This window comes from Piliocolobus tephrosceles, chromosome 1, assembly GCF_002776525.5.
Source record: "Piliocolobus tephrosceles isolate RC106 chromosome 1, ASM277652v3, whole genome shotgun sequence".
Lineage (NCBI taxonomy): Eukaryota > Metazoa > Chordata > Mammalia > Primates > Cercopithecidae > Piliocolobus > Piliocolobus tephrosceles.
This window is the reverse complement of record NC_045434.1, coordinates 184,990,658-185,016,286: the sequence shown is the minus strand read 5'-3', so window position 1 is coordinate 185,016,286 and position 25,629 is coordinate 184,990,658.

Sequence of the window (25,629 nt, the reverse complement as noted above, 5' to 3'; positions counted from 1 at the left end):
GAGGGAGGGAGGGGGAGAGGGGGAGAGAGAGAGAGAAAGGAAGGAAGGAAGGAAGGAAGGAAGGAAGGAAGGAAGGAAGGAAGGAAGGAAGGAAGGAAGGAAGGCGAAAAATATGGTATTTCTTACATATCTAAGTATGCAGATTGCGATTCCTATACCATAGCTAACATTTATTGAGAAACGTCAAGAAGCAAAACAAAGATCAGAAAAACTAAATTAAATAATAACAAAATAAAACAAAACCTAAAAGGCCAGGCATGGTGGTGCACACCTGTAATCCCAGAGCTTTAGGAGGGCAAGGCAGAAGAACTGCTTGAGGCCAGCAGTTCAAGACCAACCTGGACAACATAGCAAGACCCTGTCTCTACCAAAAGTGTAAATGAGCTGTGTGTGGTGGCATGCACCTATAGTCCCATCTACTTGGGAGGCTGAGGCAGGAGGATCTCTGGAGCCCAGGGGTTCGAGGTTACAGTGAGCCACAGTCATGCCACTGCACTTCAGCCTGGGCAAACACAGTGAGACCCCATTTCTTTAAAAAACAAAACAAAACAAAAACAGGCTGGGCACGATGGCTCACACCTGTAATCCCAGCACTTTGGGAGGCCAAAGCAAGTGGATCACTTGAGGTCAGGAGCTCAAGACCAGCCTGGCCAACATGGTGAAACCCTGTCTCTACTAAAAATACAAAAACCAGCTGGACGTGGTGGTGTGCGCTTATAATTCCACCCGCTGGGGAGGCTGAGGGAGGAGAATCGACTGAACCCCGGGAGCTGGAGGCTGCAGTGAGCTGAGATCATGCCACAGCACTCCAGCCTGGGTGACAGAATGAGACTCTATCTCAAAAAAAAAAAAAAGAAAAAGGAAAAAAAAAACCCTGAGTATTTTAATGTACCAGAGGTTCGTGTGCCAGTGAAGATATTCACCAAGTAGTTCACTGAAGGGGAAAATTGAAGATTTTTCAATGCCAGAAAGGGTGAAGGCAGTTTATTGTGGTTCTTTTACTCAGATTAAAACTAGCACTCTGCCAAGGGCGGGATAGAGGATGAGTCCAGTGGTTATACACAGTTGGACACAGCAAATCCCAATGCTCATAGGTCCAGGGTCTCCAGTTCAGTCTAGAAAGGATCTGGCACCTGTCACATGGTGACAACAGCCTTCGACTTTGATCCATCATAGGCGAGTGCTGCTGAAAGTGGATGTTCTCCCTGGCCCGGTGCTAACACTTCTTGTGCACTTACTATGTTTAAGGATTCTGCCTCCCTCAACCAGAGAGGCAATGGTTAAGAATCCAGGCTCGGGGCCCGATCACCTGTATCCAATCCCCCATTTAAGACTTGAATGAGTCAATACCTCAGCTTCCTTTTCTATAAAATGGGTAATAATAGCAACTACCACACAGGATTGTCAAGAGGATTAGACGTGTTATTCTGTGGACAGCCCTTGGTAGATACAATCTTCTAAGAGATGACCATTATTTTCTCATTAATCTTGACATCAAGAGGCAGAACGTATTCTTATCTCTGCTTTACAGATGAGGCACGGTGACTTGCTCACAGCCTACTTCCCGCCACACACAGCTGCTGTCACCACTGCACCCTGGGTTTCAAGAATTGGCAGTGTCGTGCCAGGGCTGAGGTGGGGAGGACTCGCTTATGGTGGCCATTATTCAACAGTGATGCTGTGAGACGCTGCTATGGCTTAAATAAGGTTTGTTTGGCCCCACCAAGTTTCATCCCCAGTGTTGGAGGTGGGACCTGGTGGGAGGTGTTTGGGTCGTGAGGCTTGGTGCCAGTTCTCGTGGGAGTGAGGGAGTTCTCACTCTTAGTTCCCCTGAGAACCGGTTGTTGAAAAGAATCTAGCGTCTCCCCTTCTCCCTCCCTGTTTCTCTCTCCCTCTCGCTCCCTCTACCTCTTCTTTCCCACTTCCTCTCTCCCTCTCCCCCTTCTCCATCTCTCTCTCCCCCTTCCCTCTTTCTCCCCCTTTCCCCTCTCTCTCCCCCTTTCTCTCTCCATCCCTCCCCCTCCCCCTCTCTCTCTCCGTCTTCCTCTGTCTCTGTCTACACATGTGATCTCTGCACACAGGCCCCCTCTACCTTCTGCCATGAGTGGAAGCATCCCGAAGCCCTCACCTGGTGCAGCAGCTGTGCCGCCGTCATGCTTCCAGTACAGCCTGAAGAACCATAAGCCAAATAAATCTCTTTTCTTTAAAATTACCCTGCCTCAGGTATTCCTTTATAGCAATGCAAATGGACTGAGACAGACACCCACTGACCCCAAACCCCAGGGCTAGTTTAGCACATTGGCAAGGCTGGGACCCAAACAGCCCCTTGGAAATCCTGCCTCCTCCAAGGCCCTGCCAGAGAACAGACACAAGCCCCTCTGCCTGGGCAATGCCAGATGTTCCTCCGCTCGCAGTCTCCGGAGTGGTTAACAATCCTCCCTGCAGTCAGGGGAATCCCTTCTTCTCTTTCCACTGTTCCCTGACTTTTCCTACCTGATCACACAGCTTAATTCCCAGGGAAGGCTTCAGCTTTAGGGAAATAAAACCTGAATGGAGAAGTGTCTTGCAGACAAAGTCTCTTCTAGTCTCGAGGCAGCTCAGGCCAGCCGCCTGCCTGAACGGAGACAAGAAAGAAAACATCACCATCTCCAAGCATCATCCTCACCAGCGTGCGAGTGGGCCCTGGAGCCCCATCCAGGGTGGATCCCTGAGAAGCTGGAGTCAGATTCTGAGGGGCTAGGCTGACCCAGGCGCATCCCTGAGATAGCCCCAGGGGAGGCCAGGGTTCAGTGAGGACACACATCCCAACTGACTGTGACTATGCACAGCAGGCAACTTCCATCCAGGATTGAAGCTAGTTCTGGGTAAGGAGCCAGAAGCACCACCTGGAAAGGGCAGGGCAGGTTTCCAGGGATGGGAGCTGTGGGCTTGGCCAGGCCGGGTGGGGACAGGGCACCAGCCAGAGGGGTAGGAGGCTCAGCGCAGGAAAGAGCTGGAGGCTGGACCTTGCACAGGCATCCAAGGAGATGGTGCTAGGTGGCCCTTAGCATCATGGACATGGCGTGGGTGGAGGGAGGAGTTAGGACAGGCAGATGAGGGCCAGTTGTAGGGGCCTTGAACGCCCAGTCAAGGAGCTTGGCCTTCATCCTGTGGGCAGTAGGGAGGCCACAGAAGGGCTTTAAGTGAAGAGGCTGTGCCCAGATTTGAATGTTGAAAAACCATACTGGCCATAGGGTGGCGAGCAGAGCGGATAGGAGAAGGAGGGGAAGGGGTGCAAGGGAGAGGCAAGGAGGCCAAATTAAAAGTGACTGCAATCATTCAGGTGATGATGTCCCAGACGATGGTCTGGGGTAAGGGGTGGGGAAGTGGAATCTCAACTGGGCTCCCCAGATAGGCACAGGAGCAGTGCCCTGGCCAGGTGGTCTCCTGGGCCAGAGCACAGCGCCTGTGCAAACTGCCATCCAACTGCCCCTCCACTCTAGAGGACTACTTCCTTCAAGCCCACAGGCAGGACCCTGCTGGCCTCCCATGGGCAATATGGTTGGGGCAGCAGCAGTTCAGAGCCCACCCCATCTCAGCAGCAGCCTGAGGCTGGGAGGGGCCCTGGGGAGGTTGGGAGGGGCCCCAGGGAGGCCTGGCCAAGCCTGCAAATGCTGGACTGGAGGGCTGAGACCTTGAACCTGTCCCAGGGAATCCCATTCGTAGCCATGCACACGGGCATGCATTACACACCACACACCCTCACACATACAGGCACACCCAATTCACCCAACCCAATAGAAGGCGCATACCACAATCACACACGTGGCACCTGCCTTGCACACACTTGACATCCCACCAGCTGGATACTCATATCATACCAACGTCCATGTCCCCAAAACTGATCGCCACTCACACAAAACCCATTCTTCACTACCCCCGAAACACCCAGACCTCACACACTCCATGCAACACACACCCCACCCAGACCCACACCACCCACAACAACATACACTCCTTGTACTCAAACGTCAGACACACCATGAAAACACACAGACCCAGCACACACCACCCACCCTCCCACATCTAAGCTGGCCTGCCCACCACACACACACAGGCAGGTGTGTCTTACACACTACACACAGGGCTGAGGCCCCAGCCAGCCTCCACTCCCAAACCTACATGTCCACGCCCACAGGGCTGGGGCTCCCTGAACGAGGCACCTTTGTCTGACTCATGAAAAGGCAGTACTGGTTTAGGGTAAACATGGCCTTGCAGAGCTGAAATTTTCAAACCAAACAATGCCTGATAAAGACTTCTGTCTCTGGGGCCGGGCTCGGGGGCTCACGCCTGTAATCCCAGCACTGGGATGCCATGGCGGGCAGATCACCTGAGGTCAGGAGTTCGAGACCAGCCTGGCCAACATGGTGAAACCCCATCTCTACTAAAAATACAAAAATTAGCTGGGCCTGGTGGTGGGCACCTGTAATCCCAGCTACTCGGGAGGCTGAGGCAGGAGAATCACTTGAACTCGGGAGGGAGAGATTGCAGTGAGCCGAGACTGCACCACTGCACTCCAGCCTGGACAACAGTGCGAGACTCCATCTCAAAAAAAACTATGTCTCTGGGAACAAACTGTGTATCCACGTCTATGTAATAGTTACTTCCATCCTTAGTGAATGACAATGTACATCTGATTATAAATGATGGAAAAACTCTGATATCAAAGGCTAAGTTAACATGTATGTGATGCTTGGTGCATGCAATAAATTCCATTTTTTATCATAAGCAGATATACTGTGTTTTTTTTTAACTAACAGAATATCATTTTACCTTCTCCACTAAATAACTGTTGGACAAATATTTAGAGAATATTGATATAAAGTGGCATCAAATTGGCCTGCTTGGGAGGTCCTTGTGTCTCCATCTGGCCCTGCTTAGCTCAGATCCCTCCTACGGCCTTTCCAACATGGTGGGCAGGGATGGGCGGTGGGCCTGGGACACTCGGTGGGCCCGCGGTGCCTGGTGCATCAGCCGCAAGGAGGCTCTGGCCAGCAAGACAGGCTGCACACCTAAAGGGAGGCTGACTGGAGGTATTGCTCCTGGAGGGGCTGTGGTGGATCTTTCTAAGTCCACATTTGACTCTGTCCACACAGAACTCGCCTGTGTGTGGTCTTTGGGGAGGCTGTATGGGAGCAGCATATTGATCAGGCTGGAAGGAGAGAAAGAAAGAGGAAAAACACCTTCAAACAGCAGAGCTTCAGATTCATCGTTGACTCTAAAAGACCCAAGAACACAGACATGCACGGGCCAGCCCTGAGATAGCCACACACCATGACACACAAAAGACACAGAGGCAAACGTGTGCAGAGACAACCTGCAGTCAGAGACAGCTCACAGCCGCTGGCGCAGAGCGACACTCGTGTCCCAACACATACACAAAGCACAGAGGCAAAAGCCAGCATGCCAGGCAGACAGAACCAGCCCCAAAAGCCCCTGCACATGCCGGAGAGACACACTTGCATGCACATAGGTACCCAGCACCTGCATATGGGAATGTGTCCCCACATGTGCAGGGGTACTGAGACACACTCCTGAGCACACCCCACAGCCACTCTGAGCCCCTCTTCCCTGGCAGGTGGGAGCAGGGGTCTCCTTGCAGGCGACCCTGCTCACCACCTTTTCTCGGCCTTGAGGCTAGGGGCCAAGGGCCCTCAGACCCCCTGCTGTGACTGTCGTGGGCATGAGATCTAAATGACCCAGACCTACCCCATAGGAGGGAAAAGAGGGCCCTGACATTTGTTGGCTCACTCCTCTCAAACCCCTGCCACTGGGCAATTCAGTGTGTGCTGGAATTGCCAAAGGATCATGCCACTGCATTCCAGCCTGGGTGACAGAGTGAGACCCCGTCTCAAAAAAATAAAATAAAATAAAACAAAATAAAATAAAGTAGAAGAAAAAAAAGAAACAAACAGAAAAGAATTGCCGAGGAGATTTTTTGTTCTTTCTTTCTTTCTTTCTTTTTCTTTTTGAGATGGAGTCTCACTCTTGTCACCCAGGCTGGAGTGCAGTGGTGCAATCCTGGTTCACCACAACCTCCACCTCCCAAGTTCAAGCAATTCTCCTGCCTCAGCCTCCCAAGTAGCTGGGATTACAGGCACACACCACTGCACCCGGCCAATTTTTTTTTTTTTTTTTTTTTTTTTTTGAGACAGAATCTCCCTCTGTCACCCAGGCTGGAGTACGGTGGCGCGATCTCGGCTAACTGCAAGCTCCGCCTCCCGGGTTCACACCATTCTCCTGCCTCAGCCTCCCGAGTAGCTGGGACTACAGGCGCACGCTGCCACGCCCAGCTAATTTTTCATATTTTTAGTAGAGACGGGGTTTCACCGTGTTAGCCAGGATGGTCTCGATCTCCTGACCTCGTGATCCGCCCGTCTGGGCCTCCTAAAGTGCTGGGATTACAAGCATGAGCCACCGCGCCCAGAGAATTTTTTGTATTTTTAGTAGAGAGAGGGTTTCACCATGTTGGCCAGACTAGTCTTGAACTCCTGACCTCAGGCAATCCGCCCGCCTAGGCCTCCCAAAGTGTTAGGATTAAGGGCGTGAGCCACTGCGCCTGGCCAGGGGAGATTTTTTTTTTTTTTTTAAATGACTGATGCCTAAGCCCCACCCTCAGACTCCGATCCATGGATCTGGGGAGGGCACCAGGCTTGGGTGGGTTTTTAACACTCCCCAGGCTACTCTAATGTGCTCCCAGGGTTGAAAATTACTGAGGCACCAACCTGGCCTCCTAGGGTCTTGCAGGCATCCCTGGTCTCCGCTGGACTGCCCCAATCGACAAGATCCTGAGGGCATCAAGGTGCCCCCTCTCTGCCCTTCAGCTCACCAAGGAAGTCCTTGCCACACTGGGTCCGACCCCCTCCACCACGAAGACCCTTTTCTAAGTGCTAGCCGCACTTAGAAAAGGTGCCGGCTGCGCCCATCTGCGCACTGTGGCTGCCCCCTGCTGGACAGAGCCGGTTATGCCCAGCTGCCAGCATGACTCGCCTCTCCCACACAGGGCAGCCCCAGGCTGAGATGTTAGGGCAGCCAGAAGCACATGGCCCTCAAGAGAAGTCCCCACACCCTCTCCAAGAGTCCACAAACCCTCAGCTCTGCACCCTCCTGCCAAGCCCCAGCTACCTGTCTGGTCCCAGCCATCTCAGGCCTAGATGATCACAGGTATTTTCCTTTGTTCATTTACTCAGTGGTAGCCAGTGATGCTGTGCTGGGCTGAACAGTCCTGGCAGCTGGGGCTGCAGAGATGAATAAGGAAGGGAGCTGACAAGTCCTCCCATGCCCAGCCATCCACCAACAGCTGCCCAAGCCACCTTCCTCCAGCTGCCTATATCCTTGCTACTCCACAACCCTTGATGCTCCCTCCTACCCTTAGGATAAAGCCCAGACTCCTCACAGCCTGGCTCCTGCTGCCAAGAGCACCTCTCTTCTCAGTCTCCCGGAAGGCCTTCCACCCTGGGACTGCCTGGCAAACTGTCATTCGCAATTCCACTTTCTACTTATGCCACCTCCTCCAGGAAGCCTTCTCTGACCTCCTCCCTCCACCAGCCTTCACACCCATTAGCCACTTCCTCCTCTTTTCCCCTGAACATTGCATACTTGCCTCATGCTAATTCTCTGTTTATGTGTCTGCCTCCCTCCCCTCTAGACTGGGGGTTCCCGGTGGGGTGGGGGGGTCCAGGGACCTGGAATCAATAAAGGTCTGTAGAATTAATGAAGCCTTCTCCAACCTGCCCAGTCCAAGGAAAGCTCTTCCGCCTCTGGCTGCACCACACCAGTAGGCTGAGTGCCTCACTCAGAGCAGCAATCCCTAGGGCAAGGAAGAGAAATAACAACAGCTACAACACTACTAAAGCACATGCTTACTAGGTGCCAGATGTATATTCGATTCCACATGCTTTACATATATCAATTCATTTAACCCTCACAACATTATTATGAGCTAGACGGGAAACCTAAGGCACAGAGAAGTTAAATAACTTGCCCAAGCAAACATACAGCTGTCAGTCCAGAGCTGGGATCCTGCCCAGGAGTTGGCTCCAGAGGCCATACTGTTAACCATGTTAACCACATTTCCTGGTTTTTTGTTTGTTTGTTTTGTTGTTGTTATTGTTGTTTTATTTTTGAGAGAGGGTCTCACTCTGTTGCCCAGGCTGGAATGCAGTGGCACAGTGGCTCACTGCAGCCTCCACCTCAGCTTCCTGAGTAGCTGGGTCTACAGGTGTGTGCCACCACACCCGGCTGATTTTCTTGTAGAGACAGAGTTTTGCCATGTTGCCCAGGCTGGTCCCACTCCTAGGATCAAATGATCCACCCAATCACCCGCCTTGGCTCCCAAAGTGCTGGAATTACAGATGTGAGCCACCGCTTCCGGCCCACACTTCCCTCTCAAGGGAAGAGAACGTTGGTGGAGAACCCATGTCCATTGCGGCCCTGAGCTGCCTCCCAGGCACCTCCTATGGAAAACAGGAAGGGTCTTCCCAGAAGAGGCCAGACCCAGATTCCCTAGCCAGCAGCACTAGGGCTGTGGCTTCTTTCACTTCCTTCTTAATTTTTCCAACAAGAACAGATGCCACTGCAGCTGACAACTGCCTATGTGAATGGAAAGGCGGATCCAGCCCCTCATTTTTCTGGTGAGAAAATGAAATTGGACAAGGAGGCAGCTGAGCTTCGGGAGACCTGGAGGATCCAGGGGTGGTGGCAGGCACAAGAGGGCTCCCAACAGGCAGGGAATGAATACAGGGACAGGATGGGAGGTCTGAGATGCCCCAAGACCCTCTGGACAAGCCCCTGCCTCTAATACTTTTTTTTGTTGTTGTTGTTGAGACGGAGTCTCGCTCTGTCGCCCAGGCTGGAGTGCAGTGGCCGGATCTCAGCTCACTGCAAGCTCCGCCTCCCAAGTTCACACCATTCTCCTGCCTCAGCCTCCGAAGTAGCTGGGACTACAGGCGCCCGCCACCTCGCCCGGCTAGTTTTTTGCATTTTTTTAGTAGAGACGGGGTTTCACTGTGTTAGCCAGGATGGTCTCGATCTCCTGACCTCGTGATCCGCCCGTCTCGGCCTCCCAAAGTGCTGGGATTACAGGCTTGAGCCACTGCGCCCGGCCTTTTTTTTTTTTTTTTAAAGATGGAGTCTTACTCTGTTGCCCAGGCTGGAGTGCAATGGCGCGATCTCAGCTCACTGCAACCTCCCCTTCCTGAGTGCAAATGATTCTCCTGCCTTAGCCTCCCAAGTAGCTGGGATTACAGGTACACGCCACTATGCCTGGCTAATTTTTGTATTTTTAATAGAGATGGGATTTCATCATGTTGGTCAGGTTGGTCTCCAACTCCCAACCTCAAGTGATCCGCCCGCCTCGGCCTCCCAAAGTTCTGGGATTACAGGCGTGAGCCACCACGTCCGGCCCTCTAATACTTCCTTCCTTCCTCTCTCCCTCTCTTCCCTTCCTTATGTCCTTCCTGTCTTCCTTCCAGACGTGGTGAGCAACTACCAGGTACTCCCCCTGTGCTGGCTCCTGGGAACACAAGGGAGAAGGAGTCACTAGCATTGTACTTAAGGAGCTCCCAGTCTGGAGAAACAGACAGGGCCAGACCATCAGTGAGTCCCATGATGCAGCAGATTCTGAGGCCCATCTGTCTGGGTTCCTATCAGCCTCCACCACTTCCAAGCTGTGTGAATTGCACAAAGTATTTAAGTTCTGAATCTGTAAAATGGGATGCTCATGACACCTGCTTCACAGGGTGTTAGAAGGATTAATGGAGTTAACACATGTAACATGCTTTGGAATCGTGCCTGGCACACAGCAAGCTCCTTCTCCCACATCTCCTAGGAATGCAGCCCCTCACCAAATCCCAGGATCCTCCTTGCTGCTGGTTCCGTTTACTCCTCTGTTGTTCCTCACATCCCCTCACCATCTAGAAGTAGCCCCTGAGGTCTAACCACTATCCCTCCCGTTGTGAGGCACTTATCATCCACAGCAGATATTTACAAGCACCACCCCAATAGGCATCACACTGATCTCACATCTCTGCCTAAGCCCACCAGGGGAGGGCCCCTGTTGACTCTGAGACCCTGGTCTTGGGAGAGGATAACAGTTTTGCCTGGGGTGGAACAGCTCCCTGCCCCAAACCAGGTGTGTCTGCCTCACCAGTCACTCAGGCCTGGGGTGGTAAGTGGCAGCCCCAACTGCAGAAACCTGCCCCACCACTGGCTTCTCAGCTGGACAGTTCTTATTGATAGCTGGCCTCAGGCTCTCTAGCTGCAGTGCCAAGGGTCTGTTCTGACAGAGCAGAAGGAATGCTGGGGTGACCTGCAGAGGAAGTTCTCCCTGACTCGGCCCCAGCCATGCAGCCCACAGTCCCAGGGAGCAAAGTTACAAGGTCAAGGAGTCGGGGCACACCTCTGGCCTTAGCAAGCCCCTCAAAGGTGAACTCACGGTTGTGGATCTGGTGTGTCAAGCCTGACTTTGTACATGTCTCTGGGGTGAGGACAGGTGTGTGTTTGTCTATGTGCTTTGTGTAATTGTAGCTGCCATGTCTGTCTAATTGTGTCTCTGCAGAGCTTGTCCACGTATCCCTGGAACACTATCCCTGGCTGAGCACCTTGTTATGATTGTCAATATCATCCACAGAGGACCCTCTTTGTGCTTTGCCTACATGTTTTCATTCACTCCTCATAAAAAAAAGCTTCCTGACTCCAACGCTTCCCCAAACCCCAGGCAAATAGTCTCAGAAGCTAGCAGGTCAAGCCCAGATCCCATAGCGGGGTCTTTGAGGCCCCTCACCATCTAGCCTAAAGCCATTTCTCCTGCTGTATCTCCCATTCTTCTCTCTCCTGTACTCTCCTTCCAGTCCCTTGCCTATGTTGTTACCTCCACCCGAATCCCCACCCTTCGCATCCAGGAAAACACTATTCACCTTGCATGACCTCGCTTCCTCTGAGAAGTCTTCCCTGATGATCCTGCCACCTCCTCCAGGAAGCCTTCCCTGCTTACCAAGAGTTGACACCATCAGCCTGGGCTCCGTGCCTCTGATGCCACCCTGGATGGTCATTACTTCTTCCATACCAGCTCCTTGAGGACAACGCACAGTCCAATTCCCCCAAGGAATCTCCACCCTGGCACACAGTAGGTATTCAGGAAGTGGCTCAGTGTGTGCTTCTTGGTTGTCGATGGGTAAAGGGAAGCAAGAGGGTAGCCCAACATCCATTCCCTGCATCTGCCCCCAGTTGTGCCCAAGGGAGCAGCTCTGCACAAGACCTAGCTCCTCTAGGTCTCTCCCAGCTTATCTAGAAGGGCACAGGCACTTGGTCTGTCTCAGGCCGTCTGAAGCCCTCAGACCTAGAGGAGCTCTGCAGGAGGCTGCCCAGGGGAGGAACAGACTTCTGCTTAAGACGGATTCTCCCCCTCTCCCCAGAACAGCTGCTGTCCCCAGACCTGAGGTCAGTCCCTTCAGCTGCCCACTGCCACCACCATCAAAGAGGCCTCCCTCTGAAGGGGTGGGGCGGAGGAGGCATGGCAGAGGGAGGAGGGAAGCAAGGTGGGGAGATAAAAGGCTGAAAGGAGAGGGATAGGAGGGAAAGGGGGAGAGGAGAAAGGAGGACTGAGCACTTGCTTCTGTGTCTTTGCAGGCTGTTACTTCCCCCTAGTTAACAATCGCCGTCCACGCACAGCCCCCAGCCCCTCCTAATTAACATGATTAGCACTAAGCGAGCTGCCACATTTTATGACTCTCCAAACCAAAAAAATAATTAAAGCAATTACTGTCATTAACACTCTGCCCTCTTCACCACCTTCTCTGAGAGTGAGCAATGAACAGGCCCCAGGGAGTCATGATTCAACCCCTAGTGCCTCCCTCTTCCCCTTCCATCCCCCACCACCACCACCTGCCACCTCCAGGACCACCAGCCTGGACAGCTCGAGCCACCAGCAAGGCCGAGAGGCAGAAGGAAGGGCCTCAGTAGGCCCCAGGCAGACCCCCTAACATGCCTGGAAAAGCTAGAACCAGGCCCTGGGAAACCGCATAGAGAGGCTGAGCCAGGAACTGCCCCCCAAACCCAGCCAAATCGAAGCTTTCTTTCCCAGATACTGCCTCCTTCCCATCCCCCACCCCAGGCAGGAGTCCACCAGGCCCGGACACCCCTGAGACTTGGTCTTATCCCTCTGCAACTCCTCAATGCCAGGTCCCCCAACCCCACAGGCAGGTCTCCTTTAAGCCCTATTCTCTCTGACTCCCCAGTCTCCCCTCACAGCCCAGCCCAATGGTCTGCCACTTCCCACTGCCACTGAGTGGTCAGATCACCTAACACCTCAGAGCCTCAGTTTCCTTATCTGTAAAATGGGCTCTATTAGTCAGCTCCAATTACTATAACTAATACCACAGACTGGGGGGTTTAAACAACAGACATTTATTGCTCACTGTTCTGGAGGCTGGGAAGTCCAAGAGCAAAGTGCCAGCAGATTCAGTCCCTGGGGAGGGCTCTCTCCCTCGCTTGCAGATGGCCACCTTCTCGCTGTGTCCTCACATGGTGCGGGGGTGGGAGTCTCCAGGGTATCTGTTCTTATAAGGACACTAATCCCATCACAAGGCACCCCTCCTGAGCTCATCTAAACTAATTATACTCCAAAGGCCCCATCTCCAAATACATTGGGGATTGGAGCCTCAACTTAGGAATTTAGGGAGGTCACAGTTCAGTCCATAGCATGGGCTTTGAAATGTCTGTGGAACCACCCCTTCTTCACAAGTCTCTTTGAAGATTAAATGAGATCATCAACACAAGGCACCTAAAACAATGTCTGGCACATAGGAGGTCCTCAGTAACAGAGGTTCTCTTCCAAGCTTCCCCTCAAGCAGATGACGGCTGGGGAAGAGGTAGAAGATTTGCTGAGAAGCCTGGGTAGGGGCCAGGCTCTGAGCTGTAATGATCCACCAGCCACTGGAACCACAGTACCCGTGACCTGGGATTACTGTGGCAGGCTTCTAACTGGTATCCCTGTTTCTGTCCCTGCCTCTCCAACCTCTCTTCAATTTATTCTCAACACACAGACCAACGTGAATCCTTTAAAACATAAGTCAGGCTGGGTGCAGTGGCTCACGCCTATAATTCCAACACTTTGGGAGGCCAAGGCAGGAGGATCACCTAAGGTCAGGAGTTCAAGACCAGCCTGACCAACATGGTGAAACCCCATCTCTACTAAAAATACAAAATTAGCCAGGCATGGTGGTGCTTGCCTGTAGTCCAGCTACTCAGGAGGCTGAGGCAGGATAATTGCTTGAACCCAGGAGGTGAAGGTTGCAGTGAGCCGAGATTGTGCCACTGCACTCCAGCCTAGGTGAGAGAGCGAGACTCTTTCTCAAAAAATAAATAGGCCAGGCGCGGTGGCTCAAGCCTGTAATCCCAGCACTTTGGGAAGCCAAGACGGGCGGATCACGAGGTCAGGAGATCGAGACCATCCTGGCTAACATGGTGAAACCCCATCTCTACTAAAAAATACAAAAAACTAGCCGGGTGACATGGCGGGCGCCTGTAGTCTCAGCTACTCGGGAGGCTGAGGCAGGAGAATGGTGTAAACCTGGGAGGCGGAGCTTGCAGTGACCTGAGATCCGGCCACTGCATTCCAGCCTGGGTGACAGAGCAAGACTCTGTCTCAAAAACACATACATACATACATACATACATAAATAGGGCCGGGCGTGGTGGCTCATGCCTGTAATCCCAGCACTTTGGGAGGCTGAGGTGGGCGGATCACCTGAGGTCGGGAGTTTGAGACCAGCCTAACCCACATGGAGAAACCCCATCTCTACTAAAAATAAAAATTAAAAAAAAATCAGCCCGGTTTGGTGATTGTAATCCCAGCTACTTGGGAAGGCTGAGGCAGGAGAATCGCTTGAATCTGGGAGGCAGAGGTTGCGGTGAGCCAAGATCACGCCATTGCACTCCAGCCTGGGCAACAAGAGCAAAACTCTGTCTCAAAAACATAAATAAATAAATAAACAAACAAAATAAAACATAAGTCAGATCATGTTCCTTCTATACTCAAAATCCTACCATGGTTTCCCATCTCACTTGGAGTTTAACCTAAGTTCTTAAAATGGCAGCCAAGGTCACGTTCTTCTCCCACTACCCATCCCCCTCACTCACTCTGACCTCCAACATAACTGATGTACTCTCACCCATCTGAAACCCTTTCTCCCAATACAATTCACCTCCTTCAAGACTACTGAATGTCTTCCCAATGATGCAACCCTGACCCAGTACCCCACCACACACTCCCAATCCCCCTCACCCTGTTTTACTCTGTTTCCTCCTGTGCTTAACCTTTTAACATGCAATGTAGGCTGGATGCAGTGGCTTATGCCTCTAATCCCAGAACTTGGGGAGGCCAAAGCAGGAGGATCACTTGAGCCCGGGAGTTTGAGACCAGCTTGAGCAACATTGCAACACAACCCCATCTCTATATATATCAAAAAATTAGCTGGGTGTGGTGGTGCACACCTGTAGTCCCAGGTATTCAGGAGGCTGAGGTGGGAGCATCGCTTGAGCCCAGGAGTTCAAGGCTGCTGCAGCCCAGTCAACAGAGCGAGACTCTGTCACCAAAAAAAAAAAAAAAAAAAAACTGAAACGATCGATTTGTTTTGTATAATTTTAACATAATTTAAAAATTTTAATTTTATAAAAAGCACTAGTCTGGGCAACATAGTGAAACCCCATCTCTACTAAAAACAGAAAAATATGTAGTGGTGCCTGCCTATAGCCCCAGTTACTCAGGGTCCTGAGGTGGGAGGATCACCTGCGCCCAGGAGATCAAGGCTATAGTGAGCCGTGATCATGCCTCTGCACTCCAGCCTGGGTGACAGAGTGAGACCCTGTCTCAAAAAGTAAATAGATAAATAAATAAATACAAATAAAGGTTTTGAAAGAAAAAAAAAAAAAAAACCTCCAGAAATTGAAAAGCTTGATGTGACTCTGAAGTCTAAGGAGAGATGCTTCAAAGTCCGGCACAGCGGTGGGTACAGGCCATCTCCTCACCCCCACAAGTTGCCCCCCAGGCCATAGGCACCACGTGAAGCTGCTTCTATGTGCCACACTTCACCATGTTGGGACCCAAGCGTGGCTCATATTTCTTCTCAGAGTCCATTAAAAATGACTCCGAACCCCCAAAACCCAAACCAAGTGTAGTTTATTTCTCCATGAGATTCCAAAACAGGCAAAAATATGGTTTAAATCCTCTCCACGCCCCAAGCATTGGCCAACAAGCCTGTTTGGAGTAATGAGAATGTTTGACATTCTATTTGACTAGTCTATTTGACTATTGCTTAGGGCCCAGGCTCTGTAAAATTAGATGTTTACTTGTAGAAAACTGGTAAGGAGCAAGTGATTTCCATCCACTAGAGGAAATAATCCCAAAACGTTACGGTTTTAATGTCCTATAGGCTATCAACCGGTTTCATATCTAATTTAGTATCTTATTCCATCATCATTTTTCATGCGAGTTTCTCATTCTTTGAACCACCTTGTTCAAAGATTCTCTCATTGAGCTAAATAATGTTTTGATGGTGCTCACTGTGTATTGCATGAGAATTATGGTTTTAATATCTTGAGAAATTATACTTTGGCATATAGGGGATCTAGACAGGTGCTTGTGTGTTCCACACACGGTCCTGGGGCCACTTCTCACCTCACTGTTTCACCGCTCCTTCTCCTGCCGGCTTCTCTTGCATCCCCGCCACTCTCCCCCTCTCTGTCTCTGTGTGTGTGTTTGTCTCTCTCTCTCCCTGTCTCTGTCAGTCTCTCTCCTTCTCTGTGTCTGTCTCTGTCTGTCTCTCTCTGTCTCTCCCTCTCTTTGTGTTTCTGTCTCTCTCTATTTCTGTCTGTCTCTTTCTCTGGCTCTCTGGCTCTTCTTTCTCTGTGTCTGTCTGTCTCTCTGTCTGTATCTCTGTCTCTCTTTGTCTCTGTGTCTCTGTCTTTTTCTGTCTCTCTCTCTATCTCTGTCTCTCTGTGTGTGAGTCTCTCTGTGTGTCTGTCTGTGTCTCTCTGTGTCTGTCTCTCTCTGTCTCTTTGTCTCTCTGTCTCTGTCTCTCTCTCTCTTTCTCTGTGTCTGTCTCTGTCTGCCTCTCTCTCTGTCTCTCCCTCTCTCTGTGTTTCTGTCTCTCTCTGTGTGTGTCTGTCTCTGTGTGTGTGTGTCTGTCTGTCTGTATCTCTCTGTTTCTGTGTGTCTGTCTGTCTGTCTCTCTCTCTGTCGCCCCGCTCCCCAACCCCCACCACTGTCTTTCCTCCTTCTGTCTTCATTTGCTGCAGTCAGGGTTCCTACACAGCTACACTGACAAACAGCTACACAGTGTTCCCTTGGGGCCCCGGACTGTACACCCATTCTCAGGGTCCCTACTGTATGGGAGAGCACAGCCACCAACGAAATGTTCCTCAGGCCTCCCCACACCTGAAAATCCCTGTTCTCCCCTGTCCCCACCCCAGACCATAAAACCAGGTCACATCCATAGCAAACTCTGCTTGAATTGCAGTCATTATGAAACAGAATATTTTAACATCTCAGGTTGCATTCCACCACTTACAGTTCTTCCAGGGCTCTTCCCAGACAAGCAGGTGGTGCTTGCCTTATTCCTAGAAAGGACCTGTCCTGGTGATTTTATTAAAATGGGAGAAGAAGCTGGGTACCGTGGCTCATGCCTGTAATTTCAGGACCTTGGGAGGCCGAGGTGGGAAGATCTCATGAGTTTGAGATCAGCCTGGGCAATATAGTGAGACCACCATCTCTACAAAACTAAATAAATAAATTAGTCAGGTGTGGTGGGTCACGCCTGTAGTCCCAGCTACTTGTGAGGGCAAGCGGGGAGGATCATTTGAACCCAGAAGTTTGAGGCTGCAGTGAACTATGATCTCACCTCTGCATTCCATGCTGGATGACAGAGCAAGGCTGTCTCAAAAAAAGAAACAGAAAACTTAAAAATGAAATAAAATAAGGGGTGTGCTTCAAGTTCACGTGTCTATACCTCTAAAATTAACATGATTTCCAGAAAACAACTATCCCCAACTAAGCTTCATTAAGTTGAAAAAAAAAAAAAAAAGACCCTCTTCTTCAGATAACCTGCTACAATATATTAAAACTGATTATTGCCATTATAGAAAAAAGCTGGCCAGGCACAGTGGCTTACGCCTGTAATCCCAGCACTCTGGGAGGCCGAGGCAGGCGGATCACGAGGTCAGGAGTTCAAGATTAGCCTGACCAGCATGGTGAAACCCCATCTCTACTAAAAATACAAAAATTAGCCAGGCATGGTGGTGCGCACCTGTAATCCCAGCTACTCAGAAGGCTGAGGAAGGAGAATCGCTTGAACCCGGGAGGCAGAGGTTGCAGTGAGCCAAGATTGTGCCAGTGCAAAAAAAAGAAAAAGAAAAGAGCTTTAAATTTTTATTATTTTGTATCTGACATCTTACTAAACTTTTTTTTTAAGAGACAGGGTCTCTTCCTGCAGTGTAAAAAAAAAAAATTAATTAAAAAAAAATAGACACAGAGTCTTGCTCTGTGACCCAGACTGGTCTCCAACTCCTGGCCTCAAGTGATCCTCCCACCTCAGCCTCCTGAATAATGTGCACCACCGTGCCCAGCTAACTTTTTTTCATTTATGTTGCCCAGGCTGGCCTCTGACTCCTGGCCTCAAACGATCCTCTTACCTGGGCCTCCCAAAGTGCTGGGATTACACACATGAACCACCAGGCCTGACCTAAACTTTTTCATTTGCTATAATTAATTGTTTTTAGTTACTTTTGTTGAGTTTTCTAGTTATAAAATTGTGTCTCTGGCACATGATGACAGTTTTTCCATAAATTTTGAAATTGTGTTTTTTGTCTTATCACATCAGCTGTGATGTGTGTTCTTTGCTGTGATTAAATGTGTTAAGCTTTTGAGCAGCTATAGGGGAAGAAGATGTATTGGCAAGAAAAGAGGCTAGTGATTAAGTAGCTAAAAAAAAACAAAACAAAACACTATGGTAGGAGTTTGAGTGTGGATTGATGGGACAAGGCCTGGCCCAGGATCATGGCCGCAAAGGAAGAGCTACAGAGAAAAGCAATTCTAGATGATGAATCAGCAATGAGGGCAGGAAATTGAACACAACTCCAGGGTGGCACATCTGAAACCCAGTGGTCTACCTGAGCAACCAGGAATAGTAGGCATATCCTGCTGGGCTCCCAGCAGCCATTTCACCTGCCTCTGGTACCACAGTGATTCTTTCAGTGATGGGCACTTTATGCAGAGCTAAGGCCCGGCATTCCCCATCTCCTGACCCACGTTAGTCCCACCAGAAGTGCAGCTCGGGAATTGTGCTGAATTTTTGGCCAAGGAGAAGCCTCTCTCTCTCCCAGGATTTAGAGGGAAAAGCCCAGGAGAAGCCAGCCTGAGCCAGAGTAACAAACTCTGGATCAAATCCCCTTTGAGGTTCGTCTTACCTCTTGATATGGTTTGGCTGTGTCCCCACCCAAAACTCTTTTTTTTGTTTGTTTATTTTGAGACAGAGTTTTGCTCTTGTTTTCCAGGCTGGAGTGCAATGGCACAATCTCAGCTCACTACAACCTCCGCCTCCCTGGTTCAGGTGATTCTCCTGCCTCAGCCTCCCAAGTAGCTGGGATTACAGGCATGTGCCACCATGCCCAGCTAATTTTGTATTTTTAGTAGAGGCGGTGTTTCACCATGTTGACCAGGCTGGTCTTGAACTCCTGACCTCAAGTGATCCACACGCCTCAGCCTCCCAAAGTGCTGGGATTACAGGTGTGAGCCACCACACCCGGCTTTTTTTTTTTTTTTTTTGAGACCAAATGTCACTCTGTCACCCAGGCTGGAGTGCCAAGGCGCGATCTCAGCTCACTGCAAACTCTGCCTCCCAGGTTCACGCGATTCTCCCACCTCAGCCTCCCAAGTAGCTGGGACTACAGGCATGTCCCACCACACCCGGCTAATTTTTTTTGTATTTTTAGTAGAGACAGGGTTTCATTATGTTGGCCAGGCTGGTCTCGAATTCCTGACCTCGTGATTCGCCCACCTCAGCCTCCCAAAGTGTTGGGATTACAGGCGTGAGCCATGGTGCCCAGCCTCCAAAACTCATTGCTAATTGTAATCCCTGCATGTCAATTATGAACTGGTGGGAGGTGATTGGATTATAAAGATGGTTTCCCCCAGGCCGTTCTCGTGATAGTGAGGGAGTTCTCCCGAGATCTGATAGTTTAAAAGTGGCAGTTTCCCCTGCTCATTCTCTCTCTCTCTCTCTCTCCTTCCCCCTCCTGCCGTCTTGTGAAAAGGGTACTACTTGCTTCTCCTTCACCTGCCACCATGATTGTAAGTTTCCTGAGGTCTCCCGAGCCCTGCAGAACTGTGAGTCAATTAAACCTCTTTTGTTTATAAATTACCCAGTCTCAAGTAGTATCTTTACAGCAGTGTGAAAACAGACTAATACACCTCCAGACTTCCAAATCACACCGACCACACATTCTTTTTACTGGTTAAGCCAAGTTGCGGTGGATCTCCTGTTCCTTTCTCTATAAGGAGTCCCAACTGATACATTGGGATTGGCAGTATTTTTAACAGATAGTATAATTCTCTTACAATGTACTCATCCGAAAAGGGTGTGAAGGAGAAAAGTAATTAGAATTCTCAGTTTATAAACATTTCCTAAAATGTGAATTCAAGAGAAAAATTAGCAGATATTTTAATTGTCTGTTCTATCTTCACATTCTCACACTTAATCTACCTACTCTCTAAATGTATTAATTAACATTTTCATAAACACTCTTCCAGCTTACAACGCAACTTCACACATCTCGACTCATTTGGTTCCCATAACAAACAGGAGAGATGGGCGGTAACAGTGAGTCCTCGTTTTGTGCAGTACGCTCATTTGTAAGACCCTTTCTCTTACGTGATTTCATGTGATACTCGAATGTCTAGCTCTTGCAAGTTCTAGACTCCAGAAAAACCAATGTAGTTGTTCTCTTGGCCCACAGAGAACTGTTTCGCATTTCTGTGTCTTTACTGGTATCACTCAGTCAATACGGTTCTTCCCGGCCTTGTTCGCCAGGTGAATTCCCTATTCATACTTAAAAGCCCATTTCAGACAGGGCACAACTGTGTCTCTTTCCCCAGGGAGGTGTGGGCAGGCAGTGAGGTCTTCAAGAAGTGTTTTGCCTTTGCCAGATGTCAAGGTCAGCCAGCCAGCTGTACAGATAAATGGTCGGGGGAAGGGGGGGCTCTGGCCAACCATTTTGTGGTTTGGGATAAACAAAATCCATCATCAAAGGAAAAACACCAGCTACTCCACCAGCCCCCTGGCCACAAGAACCTACTTCAAGCTTGGCCACATTCACTGTTTGTTGTATGAAGGGAGAAGGGTCAATGCCAGCCTTGGCCTTTGGTCATCCATCTTGGTTTTATGCTACTGGCCCTCGGGCCAACCCAGACAGTCTGTAGGCCTTCAAACAGGCCTCAAAGAGAGGAACTCAGACAGGTTCTCAGATTGCTCTCAGAGAGACCGTCACCTGGGTCGTCTGACAGGCCTCGGAGGGACTTTGATGGGAATGGATCAGCACAGACCTGAATTAGGAAGCCCTTCTTCCTCTGGCCACAGATGTTTCCTCAAAGACACCCTCCTGAGTGACACACACCCTGAGGGAGTCGCAGCAGAGCAGGAGTTCCATTAGTACTGGCACCCCCTGGCCACGCCCCTGCCGGAGGTCAGCCTGGGGCCCACAGTCTGCAGGACTCTGGGAGTGTATTTTCAGGTCTGAAGGCCTGACTGGGGAGGACCAAGGATGCTGGCGGTGGCCATGGCAACCAGCTCAATCCCCTGACATTGGGCAGGTGATGCCCTTGGCCTCCCCCATCTTTTTGCTACCCTGGGGGTTCCTGTAATCAGAGTGGTCCTTCCCATAGAATGAGAGGTAAGAGGACAGAAAGGGTGGGGAGAACGCTGCCCCAGTAGGGGACAGAAAGGGCCAGTGTGGGAAGAAAAGAGATGTAGGGAACAAAAGAGGTGGCCTGAGCCCTTTGCCCAGAAGCTGGGAGGCCTGTTTTCCTAGGAGGCTCCTGGGGTTGGGGGGAGTCCTAGGGGGCTGTGGCACCATATCCCTCCCTATATTTACGGGATCTAGTTGTCACTGCCAGTCTGAACTCTCCTTCCTATATCCTTAGCACAGTTGGGTCTATATTGGGGGGCTGCTGATGTTACCACAACTGAACCCCTCCGCTTTCCCAACCTGCTCCTCCTCCAGGCTCCCCAGCTCAGAGAATGGCCCCACCATCATCCCTGCCTTCCCTCCCCACCCCCAGCAGCCACAGGTCACCTTAACCAACCAGCCTCAAGTCCTCAGCTCAGCCTACAGGGACGCCAGCACACCTGGCGGGGACTCTCCCTTCCCTCCCACCAGCCTCCAGAGTCAGTGTCCCCAAGCCACCTGGAATCACATCACCCTGCTCTGAACCTGCAGCGAGTCCCCGTTGCCCTGAGATGAAGTCAAAGCAACCTGCCACTCTTCACAAGCCAGCCCTGACTGGTCTCTCCAGACTCATCTTCTTATACCTACTTCCTTCCAGGCCAGAGTCAGCCACCTCCATTTCTCAGCTCCCTCCCGACCCTGCCCTTGCCCGGACTGCCTCTTCCTCCAGCCCTGTTCACTCTGCCCTCGCCAGTTCCACAGAGCCATTCTCTCCCCTCAGCCCCACCCAGGCATGCCCCTGCTCCTCAGATCTCCTGTGGCATCGTCACCATTTCTACCCCCAAACACACCCTGTGCGGGGTGACACGCACCCTGAGGGTGTCACGGCAGAGCAGGAGTTCCATTAGTTTTGTTTGCCGGAATGAAGTCATTCGTCCAGGCATCCAGCGTCTATGCAGCACTTGCCACACTCCTGGTGCAGTCTGGGCCCTGGGGCATAGCCGTGATGAAGATGAGGCCCTTGTGAGTAGGACTCAGATTGTGTCAGAGGATAATTATCCGAGTGAATTCTGGCCCTAGCAGAGACCTTAGCTACTTCCTAATGCCTCTCCCGACTCCAGTGTCCAGGACCCCAGGGCTCCACGGCAGCCTCCTCTGCCCCTCCATGTTCTCAGCCCCCACTATCGCCTGCCGTCTGAATGTGCAAGGTAGATGTGCACACCAACCCCTGGGCATGGGTCCTGGGGGTAGAGCTGGGTGGGGAGCTGGGGCTGGCGTGCCTACACGTGCTGGTGCCCGACCTGGGTGCACACGGCAGCCAGGGAGTGGGGGGAGCCTCCATGACTGCCTCACCCGTGCACCTCCCCAGCCTCTGCTCGAACTGTTCCTGGCTCCCGGCACACCACGCTCCTGTTGTTTAATTTTTCTGAACACCGAGTCTCAACCCCATGTTAATTGGTTTTACTCCAGTCTTTTGTGCCACCCATTAAATGAGGAAATGCCACCCATAAAATTTTAATTTTAAAAGCCAACTTGTTTGTTGTATATTGAAATTCCCCGGGCAGTTCCAGCAGAGGGAAACAGACATTTTTGTTTCATTAAAGCAACTTGAGTGAAGATAAAAAAGAAGCTGAAAAATTAGATTTAAAAACAGAGCAAGAAGCATTTAAAGAAAATGAATGAAAATGAGCTGCCACAGAGGGCGGTGGGGACCACAGCTCCATCTCTACCTTCCCGGAGCCTCCTGCAGGGAGGCGGTGGAGCAGAAGCGGGGAGCTGGGGGTGGAAAGGGACACTCTGGGTGCCCCCAGAAGGCTGGACCATGCACTCTCCCCTCACTAAAGACTGGCCCACTGGATATCCTAGAGGAAGGAGGGTAGAACATCCTGGACCCTGGGCCAGAAGCATCCTTCCTCCCTGGGGAGAAACTGCATGGCGATGAGGCTTGCTGGCTTGGAAGCTGAGCCGTCTGGATGGTCCTGGCTCTGCCACTTACCAGCTCTGTCATGGTGGGCAAGTGGCCTGTTTGGCTCATCGTAGTGATGATCTGTAAAACAACCCAGCTTATAGGGTTGGTGGGAGGATTAAATAGAATAGTACCTTGAAAACACTTTAAATAGAGCCCGGTATGCAGTAGGTCCATAATAAATGTTAACTTTGACTAGTGACATCCGGCTGCCTCCCTTCCATTGCATACTCCTTACACATTGCCCCTGCTGAGTGCACCTCCCTCCCTCCTCCACACATTCCCCTCCCCCACACATCCCCCTCCCCCATACATCCCCCTCCCTCATACCTGCCACTCACTTCCTTTTTTTTAGGAGGCAGGGTTTAGCTCTGTCACCCAGGCTGGAGTGCAGTGGCACAATCACAGCTGACTGCAACCTCAACTTCCTGGCCTCAAGGGATTCTCCCACCTCAGCACCCCTCCCCGAGTAGCTGGGACCACAGGCATATGCCACCACGCCCAGCTATTTTGTTTTTGTTTTTGTTTTTGTTTTTTGTAGAGACAGGGTCTCGTTATGTTGCTAGTCTAGAACTCCCAGGCTCAAGCAATCTTCCCGTCTCTCAGCATCCCAAAGTGCTAGGATTACTGGTGTGAGCCACCTCGCCAGCCTTTTTGGGTTTTTGTTTTGTTTTGTGTTTTGTTTTGTTTTGATGGAGTCTCCCTCTGTCACTCAGGCTGGAGCGTCATGGCTCACTATAGCCTCAAACTCTGGGGCTCATGCAATTCTCCCACCTCAACCTCCTGAGTAGCTGAGACTAGAGGCACGTGCCAACACATCCAGGTAATTTTTAAATATTTTTGTAGAGACAGGTTCTCTCTCTGTTGCCTAGGCTGGAGGGCAGTGGCACGATCCCGGCTCACTGCAACCTCTGCCTCCCAGACTCAGGTGATCCTTCCACCTCAGCCTCCAAAGTAGTAGCTGGGACCACAGGTTCGTGCCACCACACCTGGCTAATTTTCAAATTTTTTTAGTAGAGAAAGGCTTCACCATGTTGCCCAGGCTGCAGAATTCCTTTTAATGATATTCCTGAACTGAAGACAGCTAAGAGAGACTGCGGAAGGTCTGATGAAAGGCTTGGGAAGCCTCATTCCTTGGCAGTTCAATTCTTGTGAGCCAAACCAATTAAAATGTTCTTATAATCCTTCCGAGGAAAGCCAGCCTCCCTGGGTTCAAATCCCAGCTCCACCACTCACCACCTGTGTGTTTTCAGGCAAGTTTCTTCTGGGCCTCGGTGTCTCTATAATAAAATGGGACTCACAGTGTCATGAAGGTCCCAAAACACAAGCTCTGTGGAGTGCTGGGCAGGTAACCGGCGAGGGAGTGGCTGCTTTCCCTTTCAGCATCAGCTGGAGACACAGCAGCAGGAGAGGGTGTGGGGGTCTGAAGCTGCGGAGGGGAGGGCAGGGTGCGGGTTCCATCATAGGATGACCTCGTGGGGGTTCTCAGCTGTTGCCCTAAGGTAACTTTTTTTTTTTTTTTGAGACGGAGTCTCGCTCTGTTGCCCAGGCTGGGCTCACCACAACCTCCACCTCCCAGATTCAAGCAATTCTCCTGCCTCAGCCTCCTGAGTAGCTGGGACTACAGGTGCACCCCACCATCCCAACTAACTTTTTTTTTTTCTTGTCGCCCAGGCTGGAGTGCAGTGGCACCATCTCAGCTCACTGCAACCTCCACCTCCCAGGTTTAAGCAATTCTCCTGCCTCAGCCTCCTGAGTAGCTGGGATTACAGGTGCCCACCACCACATCAGGCTAATTTTTCTTTTTCTTTTTTTTTCTTTTTTTTTTTTTTTTGAGATGGGATCTCATCATGTTGGCCAGGCTGGTCTCAAACTCCTGACCTCAGGTGATCCACCCGCCTCAGTCTCCTAAAGTGCAGGGATTACAGGCATGAGCCACTGGCCTAATTTTTTTATCTTCAGTAGAGATGGGGTTTCACTATATTGGCCAGGCTGGTCTCGAACTCCTTACCTCTGGATCCACCCACCTCAGCCTCCCAAAGTGCTGGGATTACAGGCGTGAGCCACCGCGCCCAGCCGCCCTAGGGTAACTTCTAATGACACTCCCTTTCATTCCCAAACGTGTCCTAATCTGGATGACTAATTATATAGTCATCCTACTCCAAATCCCCCACGCCCAAGAGGGGACCTGGGAGCTGGTCCATGGTGTGGGGAAAGAGTCCCGACTCCTGACCTGGTTTCCTTTCCAGTCCCTTGGGATTGCCTAAGCCTTGGGCCCCAGTCCCAGACCCAGCCCACTCTCAGGCCAAGGAAACTCATTCCCTCAATTAGCATTAGAAAGCGGCAGGGAGGGGAAAGGCCTGGAAGAGGCGGCGGGTGCCTGGAAGGTGCTGGGAGTGGGAGTCTGTCGGGATTCCGGGCCTCACCTCTGATCCTGAGGGCAATTTACTCAACCTCATATCCTTAACTTCCTCTTTCCTGCAGGGAAATTAGTAACAGTACTATCTCTGGTTTGCAAAGATCAAATCACACAAGGACTGGCGGTGAAAGTGTGCAGTTCAATGAGTGGCGTTAGGAGGGCAGTGACTTCTGCTTTGGCCACCAAGGCAGAATTCCCAGGTCCTGTTTCTCCGGTGACTGTGGAGGGGACAGATGGAGCATAAAGGGTCACAGAGGGTCCACAGATG